The sequence below is a fragment of the Tamandua tetradactyla genome, chromosome 3 (genome assembly GCF_023851605.1).
Source record: "Tamandua tetradactyla isolate mTamTet1 chromosome 3, mTamTet1.pri, whole genome shotgun sequence".
Taxonomy (NCBI): Eukaryota; Metazoa; Chordata; class Mammalia; order Pilosa; family Myrmecophagidae; genus Tamandua; species Tamandua tetradactyla.
The window spans coordinates 166057780-166074589 of NC_135329.1; the positions used below are offsets into that span (position 1 = coordinate 166057780).

The 16810-nt window shown below is 33.9% G+C and overlaps 1 long non-coding RNA gene across 2 annotated transcripts; it reads right to left on the minus strand.

Moving 5' to 3' along the window:
• Positions 1 to 354: 354 nt before the first annotated feature.
• Positions 355 to 15237, minus strand: LOC143676467 (uncharacterized). 2 transcript variants are annotated; one of them, XR_013172103.1, is made up of 5 exons: positions 15199 to 15237; positions 12831 to 12942; positions 11277 to 11386; positions 8566 to 8643; positions 355 to 696 (listed from the first exon to the last, which is right to left on the minus strand). It is a non-coding gene; the product is annotated as an uncharacterized LOC143676467 (long non-coding RNA). The 2 variants fall into 2 exon arrangements; XR_013172102.1 differs by lacking the exon at positions 355 to 696 and adding an exon at positions 5808 to 6771.
• Between the last annotated feature and the right edge of the window lie 1573 nt (positions 15238 to 16810).

The window sequence follows — 16810 nt, forward strand, 5'->3', positions numbered from 1 at the left end:
GAGGTCCTAAGGTTACATTTTTCAGATTTGTTATAAGATGTGGACAAAGAATCACTTTATTTTTTATACCAAGTTAAAAACAAAACACAAACACAAACAAACCAAGCAGCAAGAAGTTCTCAAATTGGCTAACCACTGAAGCTTGATAACAGGGTCGGCTTGTGCTGTTCAGATGCCAGCTGGCCACTCCATGTTGGCTATGGGATGTGTAAGAAGCAGCCAGGTCCAACTTGAACTACAGGACTGAATAGAAAGCAAGGAAGATTTCACTAGCAGGGAAGGCATACTTTCCTAGGGAGAAAGGAAAATAACTACCAATCAAGATAGATAATATGCTTATTCAGAGGAAAGAAGAAAAAAGAAAAGAAAAGTTCAAGCCCAGTTTCTGAACAAGTAAAACATTTTCAGAGAGCCGGAGCTGGCTGTAATCCAGCTGGGCAATAACAGAAACTTTGGGAAACAACAAGAGCACAAGCATGGGGAGTGCAGGTGCGCAAAGCGCTTAGGAGAAGTGAGTGGGTTAGTTTGGAGGGGAACACGAATACAAATCCAATCAAGCAAGGTCATTTCCTCTGGAGACGCTGTTGTTTTTATTCCCTCTGCACTTTTCCACTTCAGGGAACATTTCCAATCTCTCTCTGTCTTTAGAGGTTTCTGTGGAGTTGCACTTTTCCTTTGTCATAAATGATATGACACCTGCAAAATACACGTACACTTGTTTTCTGAAGAGACCAGGATTAGTATAACCTGGGAATACACAATTGCTCTAAAGTGAAAGAGCTGGGGTGCTTGTAAAAATATGCCCTTCTCAGTTCAAGGGAGAGGAAAAGAGTATACAATTTAGGGACCTGTGCCAAGAGTGAAAAGGCCTTAAAATTACTACAGGCATCAGGCAGAAAGCAGTGGTCGTTTTGGTAATTCTAGTGAGACAGAAAGAACATAGACTTGATAAAATAAACAGAATACTTCACTCTTCATGGGGGAAAATTATTTACACAGAAACAATATTTTTCTTTCCCTAGATACCACAGGAACTTAAAATATCAGGTACAAATTTGTATCTTTAGATTAATTTAAAATATACATTTATAAATTGTCATTATTATTATTTCACTTTAATTTTGACCCCATTTAGTATTTTCTAAGAACTATGACTTCTGATGTATACGACAAAAACATATTACGTTGAGACAGGAGTAGGACAGTAATGGAAATAGCCTCAAATTATCTTCACTACAAACTGTCTCCTGGGAAAAACCTGTTTTCTATATCCAAAATGAATTGTCTTTTAGTCTTTTAGGACTAATCCTTTGGCTAAATGGCACCCTCTTCATTCTTCCTCTGAAATAGTGTTCTGCTTCTCTCTCTTCTGACCATATATCTTCTAACTGAAGCCAAATTGAAGCACTTATTAAAACCGGAAGATGGTTTCCGTTAGCAGGAAATGTGGGCCCTTTTTTGATTTATGGAACAAGAGGTAACCTAGGTTTAGAATGCGTTCATCAAAACCGGCCTCTTAGTGTAACAATGAGGTAAGAGTTTGAGTTTGCCTCTGTCCTTGTATTAAATCTGTGTTTCACTAATATTCATGCATTTGCAGTGATGGCCTCAAAGGGCATTGATGTGTCAGTACAACATGCGCCATTTATTAAAGCAATTTTCACTTTGAGTCCTAACAGTTATTCATGTCCTTATAACTTTCTCTCTTGTAAAAGTAGTATATATTTCTTCTTGCTTTCTCTTTTGATTAATTGGACTTTATATTAAAACAACTAAATAGGAACAAACTGATATAATTTATTTCCAGAGAAAATATAAGTTTAAAAAAAAATTACTTTAATGTATAATTGCTGCTAGGGAGGAGGTTGTTACAAAGAGTTTGGGGCTGAAATCTAGGGATGAAGCCTGAGGGATACCTTGGAACCCCAGGCACACTTAATCTACATGTGAAACCATCAACATTTTCGTTCTTTGAATGATATTGAAACAAATAGGGAATTTGAAAATAACACGGAATAGTACTAAAATAACAAAGTGAGTTTTTAAAATAATAAAACTACATTTATGCATAAGATATTTAAAATAGTTTCATCTCCCAATAAAGAACTTATATCTTTAAGTTCTATTTCATTAACTATTTATAATAATAGTAGTAAATAATATTATTCTCACCTCAGGATAAAAAAATTGGGAAACATGGTTAAACTTTCAATTGCAAGCTCATACATGTAAATAAGTGGTGAAATAAAGGTATTAATCCAAGAGTGTTTGACTACAAATAAATCCACACTTTCTTCCAATCTGTCATACTGCTTTTCGACATTGAGATTTAAGCAGCAATCTAGAGGAGGAATTTTAATTTTACGATAATTTTCAGGCTTTGAATGCAACTATATGAATATTATATTGAATCCAGGGAAATATACAGCTTAGATTTTTCCAGAAAAGCTGAAGGAAAAAAATTTTTCCAGAAAAGCTGACAAACATTTCAGAGGAGAATATTGGGCCTACAGAGATGGAAAGATGAAAAGTAGGCATAAATAAACCAAGTTTCTTCATCATCTCATAAACACTGAAAGTAATAGAAAATAAAACATTAATTTAAAAAGCAGGTCATAGAGAGTTTGTTGAACTTGATGATCAGTTTTTTTGTATTTTGTTGCTATATCTTGGAGCTTGTAGTTTCCCAGAAAATAAAATATTTCTCTATTTTTAAATTTACACATTTATTTTAGTCATAGTGTTTATACTAGGTAAATAATAACTGATATCTGAACATATAGAACATGCGACTTAGTAGAGGAAAAAAGATATGAAATAGAGGTGCAAGAAATATGTCCATGGGAATATAAGAATGGGAGATATTAGTTTGAATTGAGAAGATAAAAAGAAAGCTTCATTTGGAGGGTGGAATTTGAAGAATTGAGGATTGCAGCAGAGAAAGAGAAGCCAAAAATTATGTGAATTATAAAGAGCATGTACATGGGTATTAACAGTCTTTTTTAAGGAATGGGGCATATAGAAATAACAGAGTCTCAAAGTTTTCTGACCTCCAAAAGTAAAGAGCTACATATATTCCAAGAAACTGTAAAAAGCTAGCAGAAGTTTAGGAAAAGTAACAAAACTAATATTTACTGAGCATCTGATATATAACAGAGATCACTATTAGGTGTTTAATATTTGTCTTCTAAGTTAAACATAATCCTCTACATTTTGCAGGTAAGAAAAAAATTCTGAACCTGTCCAGGGTGAATCATCAGTCGGAAATGTTAAGATTAGGATTTGACCCCAAGGTTCGATTTTTCCCAAAATGAGTCCTTCAGAACACTGTTCTTAATAGATACCCCATGAAAGAAAGATGTTTCATGAAAAAATTCATTTGAGAAATATTTCACACACCTTCCACTCCCTAGCTATTCTTAATTCACACTGCCTACTAAAGTTTCTGAGAAGTGGAAAGAAACCTGATTAACTCTGCTTATAGCATTTCCCAAATGCATTTGACCTTGGAGATATTTTTATTAAAATATATCACCTATTAATATTCTAAAATTAGTGTTCTTAGAGATATCCTGTGGGAAATATTACTCTACTGGAAACAAGTATAGAATGCATGTGTCCATTGTTAGGAGATGCTATGAGATAAAACAGAAAGAGTAAATCACAATCAGATCACAGAGTGACAACTGAGAAAATTGGACCTAATTTGCAGGCAAGTTGGAAGGGTTATTTGAAGAGTTTTGAACAAGAAAGTGATGTGGTAATATAATATCCCAAATACCCCATGTATCTTGAATATCTTTAATAATAATTAGATATTTCAGCAATAATTTTCAGATCTCACAACCTCTGCTAAAACTTAGTGCTTCTATAAATGTACAAGGAAATGTTCATCTCTTGAGTAGAGTGAATGTCAACTGCACTAGAATAATAGTTCCGCTGTTTTCAGTCTGCTTCATCCATCTTTAAAAATCATTATTTTAATGGATTTACCATTTACCATGGTGAAAAATTGTTAAATAGTAATATCCAGGGTAACTTTAGTAGAGACAGCTCTATGCAATTAATTGCTAAAATATTTTCACTCTTGACATGTCAAATGCAGGTTGTTTTTTATGAATTCTGTGAATTGTTTTATCAACTAATAATATTTAAAGTGTAAAGTATATAGCTATTTATGTTATACCTGCCTGTGCCACAGAAGTGGAATCCCCTATGGAAAGGAATAGTTTATAGCCATGCTTTCTAAACCACTAGAGTGCCACAATTCCACGTGTGCTTATAGAATTTACTCTTCGTACTGCACACAATACAGCATTGCTCAAATTGTGGTCACTGGAGCAACTCTTCACAATTGTCTGGGGTGCTGGTTCAAAATACAGATGATGGGGGTTTCACCCAGACCAAGTGAAACTGCTTGTGGGGTAAAATGGTTAGATAAGGTTCCCAGTAGATACATATGTTCACAAAAGCTTGGAAAATGCTGACCTGTTATTGGATCACTGAAAGAGGAAATCAAATCTCATTTAAATTTCAAAAGCAGTTTTATAAGAGCAGTAGGCCAGTTCATCAAGGCTTTTAATGCAATCATTATGTGCAAAGAACAACATAAGACTCCTAAGATGTGCTCATATAAAATTACAAAATTGCAAATAAAGAAAATGAGGAAACATTGGATGGAAGCTTGTAAATACATATAGGATACATATGTGTAAATACATATGACAGCCTCAGATTTTTATAAGTAATAATTTGCTCAATCACATGTTTTATAGATATGAAAACCAGTACCCAAGAATTTAGCTGTTTCTCAACAATCTGAGTGTGCTCCTAACTCAAGGACTTTGAATTCCTTATTCCCTCTGCTGAGAGGGCTCTTTTCCCAGTAACTTTTCCTGGGTTCCCCACAAAGCAATGTCTCTGGCAAGCCTTAGGTGTTACGCTGTAATTAAGGAGTGCAGTACCAGTGCAAGAGAGAGGGAAAAGACTCTGAACAGGATGGGAAATTGAGGGAGGTGCAGTAAGACTGCTATGGAGTTGTCCATCCCTTGGTACCCATGAGTTCAGGCAGTGTCTTGTGCAGCAGGGAAGATGCTTTCCAAAGCAGGATGCAAGAGGTGTTTGAGTGGTGCTAGGGCAGTGTTGTGTCTATGGGAAGGTAGATGGAGTCCATGCCAGGATTGGTTGAAATAAGAGTAGTTCAGAGGAATAAGTGTCCAAAAGCCCCAGGGACAGAAGAGGCTAAAGGTTTCTAAAGGGTTACATGAGAGGGCATGATATAGTTATGAATATGACTTACTCCTTACTTTATTTATTTATTTTTTTACATGGGCAGACACCAGGAATCGAACCTGGGTCCTCTGGCATGGCAGGTGAGCATTCTTGCCTGCTGAGCCACCATGATCCGCCCACTCCTTACTTTATTAAGGGCTTTCTCAAATGAGAACTTCATTATTTACCCCTTACCCTGTATTATTTTTATTATGCAGTTAATACTTTGTGCTATTATAGTACATATTGTTTTCTCATGCTATTTTCTTTGCTTATTGGTATTTAAATTCCACAAGTTTAGGGGCTTGTTTAGGTTCTCTTCTATCCAGTGCTCAGTACAGCGTCTTCAATATAGCAGATGACCAAGAAATACTTGTTTAATATCTGAATGAACGAACTAATTAAGTGACGGCTTGCCCAAGATTGCTTGTCAATGACAGTGACCAGAGCAGAATTCAATTAACATGGATACAAATTATTTAGCACTGTGCTGAGGATCATATTTTAATAACAAACTGTGACCCAAATTACAGAGAATTAGGTGATACTATAAGGAATAAAACAAAGACAAAGCGGTAATATTTTATCCGGTCAGAACTACTCCAATGAAACACTTTTCTGTCTATAGTCTAGGTCAACACTGTCCTGTGGAACTTTCTGTGATGGTGAAAATATTCCATATATGTTCTGTCCTACTGGTAGCCACTGAGCACATGTTACTATGTAACACTTGAAGTATGGCCAGTGTGACTAAAAGAGTATCTTTTAAACTTTATTTAATTTTAGTTTTCTTTAGTCACATGAAGCTAGTGGCTATCATATTGGACAATGAAGATCTAGATATTTATAATTTGATAAACTAGTCTTTTTAGTAATTGTCATTTTGACAAATGATTCGGTTTTAAAGATCTAAGTCAAGTGCAATCAATTATTTGTTTTTTTGCATTTAAAAAATTTCCCTCTTGACTCTTATATGAGGAGTAATTAAATGAAGGGGAGAGCTTGAGCTAGAACATAGGAACTAGAAGTGTTTAGGGAACAGATCTCACTAGATTCTTTGAAAAGTTTAAGGTCTTCTAATTTCTCCTTGAGGAATCTGATTGGACCCAGTAATGGTATGGCTAGGATAAAGTTTCCTGCACATAAAAATTAAGCTCTTAAACTTAAGTTTTTTTTCCTATACCCTCACCCCCCACCCCAAAGTATTCTTCAAGTTAAAGGATTCCAGCTTTGACTCTGTCCAGGCATCTTGGCTTGCTATAAATGTTCCTCCTGAGTAGAATGAGCAGAAAAACCACAGTCAGACCTCTCTTGGAGGAAAGCATAGTGGAGTGAGCCTTCTCCAAACTCACTTTCAATACCATTCATGGGGAGAAGTGGGGTGCTAGTGAAATGGATTTAAACTCTTTGTAAAACTGGTTTAATGAGGGCTTGGAATATTGTTGCATGCTCTTCCATATTACAGTCTTCCCAGAAGCAGTTAAGTTGTCTTAAGCATTTCTAAAAGTGAAAAATCAATGTGGAGATATTAATATTTCCTAAATATCTTTACAGAAAAGAACAAAGAAAAAGGCACTGTTCTGGCACAATGAATTTCGATTTCATTTCTTGTATATTTTACACATTTTAGAAGGCGAGAATGAAAAGCATTTGGTCAAAGAAATAGATTCCCTCATAATACAAATATAATTTGTCATGATACCAACATAACAGGGACTGTAACGTAACAGCATTGAAGGAAGCATGTGATAGAAAATCAGAGACAATATTATGCATAACCCAATTAAGAAGGCATACATTTAATGACCTCCGGAGAAAGTTAATCTTTAAACCACTCTCTCTACCTGGAAATATCTCTTTATGTCTAACTTAAATATCTCATGGTGCAATTTAAATTCATTTCCTTTATGTGCTGCCCAATAGAGTAAATAGTACAGACTACTTTCCTTTGAGGGATAAGCCATAATTTGTTTAAAGATCGATAAATATGCAGCGTCTCAAATTTCTCCAGGCTAATGACTCTATTTAATGTTTCCTCCGCGGTCTCCATTACTGTTGTCATTCTCTCCTGAACTCTGGCTATATTCTCTGCATTCCTTTTAAGTTGATGAGCCTCACAGTCATTTTCATAGACTGCCTCTTTATAAGCCAAGTGAACGGCACACAGTGCTCAACAACTAGGCTTGGCTGCCACGCATGCCCTGTTGTTTTACATAATCTGAACTGTGCCTGTTCTGCGTTCCCTTAATGCGCTACATTGGAGTGGAGTCAAGTATGAACAGAAACGCCAGGCATTTAGACTCCACTTCAGTGATATTTGTAGATGGGGAGGTAAAGCAGTCTTTCAAGTATTTACTTTTCACTTGATATTTTTTTTCTCCTTATTTTTTTGCCCTTTTAAAAGGTAAATGACTGAGATTAGCTGCATATGGTTCGGTTGCCATGCTGTAACGTTTCCCTGTTTTGTTCCTTTGAAAGCTCTAGCAAATAGATTACAACACCAGATTTGCTGCATTTCCCTTGCTTATTGCTGTTGTCCCTTTCAAGTCAAGCTTTGAAAAATGATTTGACATGGTATATAAATGTGTGCCTTTCCTATATGCTGCTCTGACTTTATGGTTCTATTTATATGCATCAAATTATTGTTTCATCAGTTATCTTCAAGCTTTCCTACTGTTTCACAAGCAGATATCACTTGTATTTTTTTACAGTCATAAGAAAGGTAGTAAAATCATTAATAGTCTGAAGCTTTTAAATAGAATGGTCATTAGCTAGACTCAAATAACTTTTTCATGTCGGCTGGGAAAGATTACAGAATTTGGAGAACTGGGTACAAGCATAGGAAGGGAGCTTTGCATGTGAGTACAAAATAATCTCCCTAAATACTGCTTTGTAGTTTTGTTTTTTTCCTCCTTCTATAAGGATGCGGTTAAATAACTAACAAATTCTCACGTAATTTGTAGTTCTCTATGGAACAACTGATGTTATTGTTGAGCTTTTCTTTATATTTGTAAATTAAACTCTTAATTGTGACATGTTCATTGGCTTACACTTGACGACCACTGGCTCACACTAACAAATAGTGCTTAAAAATGAGTTTATCTTTTCAACATGTTGTGTGTTGTCAAGGCATGTCTTCTATAATATCAGTTCAAAGTGTTTTAATTTCACAATTTCTCAAGTAATTTTCACTTCAAGCTCAGAAATGCTGATAATTTTCATGTATTTGAGTACAATTGTTATAATTGTTTTTGTTTCAAGATCCATTATATTTATAGTTACATTTAGACTTACTAGTTTTCTTAGCATTATTGTCTTTTAATGAATAAGTTTTCACATTTTTGAGATGGTCATCATTTTCTCCAAAGGAACCTGGAATTGTAAATGTAAACACTGAATCCATAAATTTTGTAGTGAAACAAGTACTTTACCATACAAAATTGAGATGGGTAACCATTTTCTTTCCATTTAGTGTTCTCCTTATGAACTATTCTCTTCGGTAATAGCACTCATTAACAGTCAATATTAGATTATTATGAATAGCAACATATATTATTTTGACAAGAATGAATCTATTTGACATATTTTATATGGAGTTCAGACAGATGAAACTTCTATTGTAGTTTTTCTACTGGATTAAATGCATTATTCAACCAGACATTAAAACAGATTCCTATAAAAGAGGTATTATTACATTTCTAAAAGAGTAAGGATCTATATTTAGCACAATTCATATTATTCAGAAAGAAAATACACTGAAATTTATAAAAAATGATGGACCCGGATTGGGGAATGTTTCTCATATGTGCAGTTATTATATAATTATCAAATTAATAGTACTTTAGTCAACATATATGGTGAAAGAGGGATGGATTTTGGACGAAAATACAGGCTCTGCCTCTTAGCTGTATGACCATGAACAAATTACAAATTGCGATTATTATTTATAGTTAATTGCAATGAAAATATGCATTTGTTTAATTTTTCTTGACCACTCTACCAAATCGACAGAGGCCTGTCCAGTTGAAAATGTTTTAAATAAGTTATTTATTAAACCTATGTATTTTGCTTTCTCCTTTTTAATCCCATGAAGAATTCCTAATTTAAATTTACCAAGTTCTTTAGCTAATAGGCTATTTTCCTTAATATTTTGTTTCAGAAAAAGACAGAAGATTGCTGAGCTATTTTCTAGAGGCCCTGTAACCAAACAATGCCCTCATATTCTTCATTTAAGCTTGCAGGTGTGGATTTTTTCATTTATTTCAACTAAGAATTACAACTATCATCAGCAATTTAACAGCCATCCACCTTTACACAAAAAGCTCAATAAATGTTTACAGCACTTGTCATATATTGAATGTGCACCCTAAGTGGTCACTTCTAAATTAACCTTTTTCTACTATGACTCGCCTTTCACAAAATATCTTAAATATGGTCTTTAAAAGAAAATTAGCAATGTATTATAACCATCAAAAGCTAAGTTGTTTTTAGTTTTTCTACTTCTTTGGTATATTGAAAATAGTTATTACATATTCTGCATGTTTTATGAGGGCACTAAACATCAAGAGAACTTTCTTGATTGTTTAGTTTAAAAGATTTATTGCTAAACAGCAAATATATTCAGACTAATATCTATCAAGTCGATCTTCATTTAAATGAACAGGGAAACGGGTGACAAACAGATGTACTAAAATTGCCTTTTTAAATCAGTACTATCAGGACAAGTTGAAGTACAATCTAAGTGAAATGCATTTTCATGTATGCAGTTCATTCCAAATAAAAGTTTTATGTATGCATATTCCAAATGTAAGTAATTATCTCATTAGCGAAGAATGGGAAAATATGAGAAGTCATTATTTCCATCGGTATTTTGAAATTTGGATATTATTGATACACACTGATTGCCTATTCTATGCAGTTATATCAGATTTTCAAGGAGCAGAACTGCAAATTCATGTGAAGTTTTGTTAAATCGCCCTTTTTATTTTGTAGAATGTCATGCTTTCTCTTCCTTATAACACTTTCTTATCTCATAATATCCTGTTATTTCATTTTACTTGGCTCTCTCTTTTTACCAATCTGGCTCTCAATTTTTTAGTACTTCAAAAATGTCCCCAACCTAGCAAAGAACTTTCCTCTTCATTTTATTCCATAGTTCCACTATTCACAACAGCTCTCAGTTTCATTTGATATACAACTTCATAAAAATTTATTTCTATTACCTGAAAAGTTTATTTCTAATACAATGAAGAAGAGAAAAGATAATGTTAAATGTAATATAATACCCACCTTTTCTTACTTATAACCACTGACATAATTAATTTTCTCCTTTACTGGTATCACAATCTTCAACTTATTACTTCATATTTTCATTCTGCTTCAATTCCCTGAATATTTACACATTTAAACTTGAATTTTTCCATTGCTAGTATTAACAATTCTTTAATTATTTAATTTTTCTGATGCTTATTCACCCTTTTGAATATGAATGAAAGCTGATTGACATTTTTAACATTCCTCCTTCCTGTGACATGCTTAATAGACTAAAAATAAATGGGGTTCATGCCATAGGTATTATTAGAGAAAAATTATAGTGTCGCTTTCTCTTCCAGTGGTTGTCTCAGTGCCTGAAATTTTTACTACTAATGAATTATATAACCATATTAATATGATATTGTTATCAAATTTTCGATTAGTTCTTTTAAGAATAGTTTCAGTCTAAAACAGAGGCTTTAAGGGCTAGAGTCAAAATAATTTATATTTTTCTGAGGCAGTTTATTATTTTTAAATTGTTTAGAGGCAAAGAAGATACTACATCAGAGAAAACCAGTTGCTCTTTCGGGTAGTAGGGGGATTAAGGAGCAGTTGGAAGAGGACATTGGAAGACTAGGTTGTCATCATTTAGACATTAGGTTAACACTGTACAGTCACTGCTTATTTTCTAATATTGCTTGAGCGTTGCCAAGGAAGAAAGGCATTTTATTTCAGTTACCTTTCTCTCTTACCTCTCTTTTCCACTTTGAATCTCTCTGATCTTCAGTTCTAGACATACCTATGTTCACTGAGTTTCCTTGTTATGCTTCTTTTCCTGTGATTGTTATTAGGGATTTTCTCTCTAACAAGTGAAATGAAAAAATAGAAGACTATTTCTACATATAGTCACATCTATACATAAAACTCATTCTTTGTAATAATATGAATTCCAAATACATTTTCAGAACTACTCATTTTTTTTCCTGAGAAATGGTAGAGTTCTATGGAGAGTGGTTTTTGCTATTCCTGTTTACTTGTAGAACAAATGCCCTCAAGATGGACTATTCATTTTGAGTTTGAGTGTCCTAATACTCAATTTTCTAAACTAAGGATTGTCATTTTTATGTTGGCTATTTATATATTGCGTACATACATAACAAAGCATAGAATTTCATGAAAATACTGAACAGTGTTTCTTCTCAATATCTATATATAATTTAGAGTAACACACAAAAAGGCTTATATTTAAAAGGAAAGTTAATATTCTAGCATTCAGATTTAGGTTTGAAGTATTCAAATCTTTATTTTTTCTATGTGTCAGATAAACATGGGGCATTTCATGAAAATATTGTTTTCTGAAGTTGGTCTCTTCCGTTTCTTATATCATTAAGAACAATATCTATCAAAATGAAATTCATGTTCTTTTGTTCTCCCTTTCTCTTATATCTGATCATAATGTTTATTTTACACATCGGAGCTGCATCCAACAATGTTTTAGGAAAACAAAACTTTCCTAAGCTAATTTTATTAATTTCCATTGTATCGATCTAGTTTTTTCCATCATATTAACAATAAAAGTAAAACATTTTAAAAATGTTAAATATATTATGAATAATTAAAATTAGAAAACATAAAGCAATCATACTATACATTAAAACTGCAGAGACAACTTGTAGAAGAAAAACAGAATAATTTAAGAAGCTATTAAGAGTTTTACTCTTCTGAGCAGGGAACTTAGAGTTTAGGCTGGGAAGAGATTTATCAGTGCATACTTTTCATCACATCAATGAAGTAGTTTGGCAATTATGATAGGCAGGCAATTTGCTTTTGCTTTTGAGGAATGAATGACGAAAATTACTTAACAGCATGTTGAATGAAATGCAGATTTATGTATTGAGAAATGGCAAAACTGCCAAGATAGCCATCAAACCTATTTGTTTGCTGAAGGGTCTACTGGTTTTCTGGAATTTCTTGACATATATATTTGTATTATAATTCAAATATTGGCTAACATATTGATTGTTGTTTATAAAGTAACATGATTTCATATATATCAGAGTTACTCAAAAGTCTGATCAGGGACATAAATTCTTATAAATTAGAAAATTATACCAATCTTTTTGCAGTGAGACTGTATAGATCTGTTTCTAAAATTGATTATACTCCTGATTAGCTATTATTGTCAAAGCAGCTGTCAAGACCTGTGCTGAGGCAGTCCATGTCAGGACCATAGTAGGATACCACAAAGACTAACAGGGGGCAGGAAGTATCACTATGCCTTTTGAAAGGATAGTCTTGCCTCTTACCTTCTTAAAGATGGGCAAGCTGTAGTCCCTCTGGGGAATTGGAGACGAAGGCAACGTTGTACAAGCCTCAGCATAGGAAACTCTCAATATCACTAGGCCATTCCTACTGAGACTTGTTGAGAGAAATAAAAAGAGTCACTTTTCAAAACAATTATGGCTTTAATGCCCTTTGGAAATGAAATTCATTGGCAGAGAATCCAAATAAAATGATCATATTTTAAACGACAAAGAATTCAAAAATAGTTCATGTCAGGAAGAAAATGGAATCACCAGTGGTATTCTCATAATGTTAATTTGATTGCGTGTTGGTCTGCTTACAGCCAGATGTCATCCTTTGCTATTCAGACATTGAGAAATTAAGATTCCATGCATTTCTCTAATTGTTCCTTTGAAATGAAAACCTCTGTGCCTTTATTGCAGCCAAAATCAAAGACAAAAACTACATTGCTATATTACTGCAGGCATCTTTATCAACAAAGACTTAGAGATAATCGTATTATTAGTTCAGTGATGATTATGTATGAGCATAGCAATTTTATTTTGTCCCTGAAAGTATCAGCTGCTCATGGGAAGTGAGATGTTGAAACATAACAGTTACATTTTTTCACTAGCCTAAGGAGTGCAGATATATCTAGAGAAAGCCATTATCTTGGCTAATTATCTAGTCAGTAGTCACTCCAATATTCCTTACTAAGAAATTGATTTTAAAAATCCAGAAGGAGATATAATAAGTATAGCTCCAGCCATTGACCAGAAAAAAAGTGTGCCACACTGAGTCGTCTTGGCCTGGAAAGGAGAATGTTAAAATGAAGACATTGATGTATACCTCGAAGAAAATTGAATTAAAATTAATTTTAAAATACACAGTCAATGCCCTACATAGCCACTGTCTACAAAGCTCTTATGGGCATTTAATATTTTAATAACATTTTTACTTTTAAAAGTTTTACCTGGAAGCAATGAACCTTTAGGTATCAAGCTATTTTCTGCCTTTGTATAACTGAAAAGTTTAATTGAAAAGCTCCAAGCTATTTAGAATTAGAGAAATAGTATTGATGCAGAATATCCTCAAAGTACCTAAAATGAGCTGATGAGTTAATTTTAAGTCTAACTCTATTTTGTCAATATTGAGGTGTAAGTTAACTTTCATTTAGATAGACTATTCTATATGCTGCAGCTATCCCTTTATATTTTGCAGATATTGTCTGATTTATGCCTCGACAACCTGGGAAAGATGAAGAAAGAAAATAGACATATTACTATTGTGAATATACTTGAAATAGAGGAAGGAGATTTCTTCTTACAAGCGAGAAATAGAAATATATGATTCACAGAATAGCCATAAATGGGAAGTATGAATCAATCAAACCATAAAACCTGAGTGTAGGATTTTAAGGAAAACCTTGAGTAAATGGAGCAAATCTGGAGGAAGAACATAAAGACGATAAGGTGAAAACCATTTGCATGATAAATAATCAAAGGAAATGAATATATCCTGGTTTGGAAATGTAGATTTAGAAGATAATTCTTCCAAAATATAAATCTGTAGTTTGAGGAGATCTCCCTTCTCTCCAGGGAAAAGGAGAGCTCTCTGAGGACCAACCCCACACAATATTCATGTCAATAACTGCAGCAATAAGTGTCTATAACATAGCTGGTGCTAAATCAGCTTTTTTATTTTTAAGTGCAAAAAATGAAAGTTGCCTGTTACAAGGAACTATATTAACTGGGAGATATATGGTTGAGAAAGCTGCTCCAAAGTCCAGCCTGTCATTTCTATTGTGGCACAATATATTTTTTCCCTCTGTCTTAGGAAGAGTAAATAAAGATCTTTCGGCAGGAAAACAAGAGACAGATGTAGGTGGGCAGTGGCATATAACTCTTAAATTAGTTCTTTACAACTTAGTTCCCAGATGTTTGTTTCTTCTTCCCCTGCTATCTGGAGGAGCGTTTGCTATTGTCTGTCAATGAGTCACATACTGTCTTAAATTTGGAGAAAATGCAAAGCTACAGTTGGATATAGTGAGTCACTGACAGACAATGGAAAGCTCCAAGATGATGCAGTTGGAGATGCTTTGCATTTTGAAGAAAACTGATCACTTTTTTTTCTGACAATGTCTTCCAAATATTCAAGGTTTTACTTCCTTATCAAAGAATCCAGCCATCAAAACAGGGATCCTATTCAAAATGAAAAATATGTTTTAAAATACAAGTATCCTTTTTTATTCCTGGCATCCTCTCGACCTCTTCTGTTACCCATCATTTTCCACTGTATATACCGAATATGTTTTTCTATCCTCAGGGTACAAAACATTACATTTGACAAAGCATATGCATGAGCAGCTTTTTACTGATCCTATATACTTACAACTTGGTTGTCATGGTGCATGAAATGAGTTCTTCTCACTCTATTGGGTCATCTGTTCTAGATTTCAAACAGCATCATCACAAGGCAGCGTTGCAAGAAATCCACTTTAACCTTATGTCCATTAAAACAAAGCCAAGACAAAGCATCTTTGGAGGCATGCACTACATTAAAATGCAGATCATCTGAAAATTCCATTTCCCACCAATGAAACATTTAAAAGCAGATACTATATGTATAGCTCATGCCATATTAATGTGTACTAGGGGAGCAACTTAATAATGTAATATGTTATGATGTGTTAGACTTTATTATAGAGCACAAATGTGCAAATGCAGAAATCTTGCTAAGCCTAGTGCAACTACTGTTCTTTAAATTTCATAAATTTGGATTTTAAAAAACACATACGAAATTACTGAAGTCTTCTGGTTAAAAAAAAGGAAGAGACCACAAGGAACTATAGTAGTGAAACTTCAGATATTTGAAGGGCTGTCATATAATAGACAGTGCAGATGCATAGTGTGTCTCTTAGTGGGAAGAGCTAGAAATAATGAGCTCCATTCATAAGAAGCAGACTTCAATAAAATATAAATACATGCTTTTGTCTTATGAAGTAATATGTTGCCACTGAGGTAATGATCTTGTTACTAGCTAAGGACTTCATTTCCCATCTGTCCTGAATACTTTGTAGAAATCACCAGAATGTAAACTCCTTGATGGAGAACTTGAAATAATCAAAGGACTCATTCTAGAAATTTTTCCCTGCAATACATGCATGCAGTATAAAAATTCTCACTCTCATGATTATTAATATGCTAGCATAAGAATTTTTTTTAGCTGTGGATCAGAAGCAAGGTTTTCTTCGATTTCTATTCACATGTAACAATGCATTGGCAATTTTTCTAGAAATACATATTCTTCTCAAGTGCAATATCCTTGGGAATAATAGCCAAAGAACAGAATGCTAAGTTTGTAAAAATGTTTTGAGCTCGGTGGGGGACAAAAGTTGCAAGGAAAGTACAAAGTATTATTAGCATCAGATTCACAATTCATCCCAATTCTCTCCCAGAATTCTTTCCTCTGCCTTGAGGGAAGAAAGTTCCAATAAAGAAGAAGTAGAGTCCAACTGTTAAGTCCAGAGTGTATTCTTGCTATAAAACTTCCTTTCTCTGGGCTCCAAGGAGCACAGAAATCCTCTACCTGACATGATACTTATTTTTAAACAACAGAAATAATCTCTGACAAATTTAAGCAGAAAAGGCATTTGCAGAAAGATTATTGGGCAGCTTTGAGAAACCCTAGGAGGTCTGGAGAACAAGACTAGGAAGCTATGCAGCCAAAGACAATGCCCACATACAGGAAGAAGAGAGGGTGTAAAGGGAATAAGGCTTTGCCAATTAGCAATGTTAGTCTTTTCAAATGTTGGCATATGTGTTATTACTAAGGTGAACATAGACTGAGGCATAAAGACAGGAAGATCTACACATCAATTATAAATTCACTGTTCAACATGCATTCAACAAAAACATTCTGAGCCATCAACCAGGCATTGATATCAACATTGGAAACAGAGTTGCTGGAAAAAAGGGAAACTTCTTGTCCATCAATTAAACTC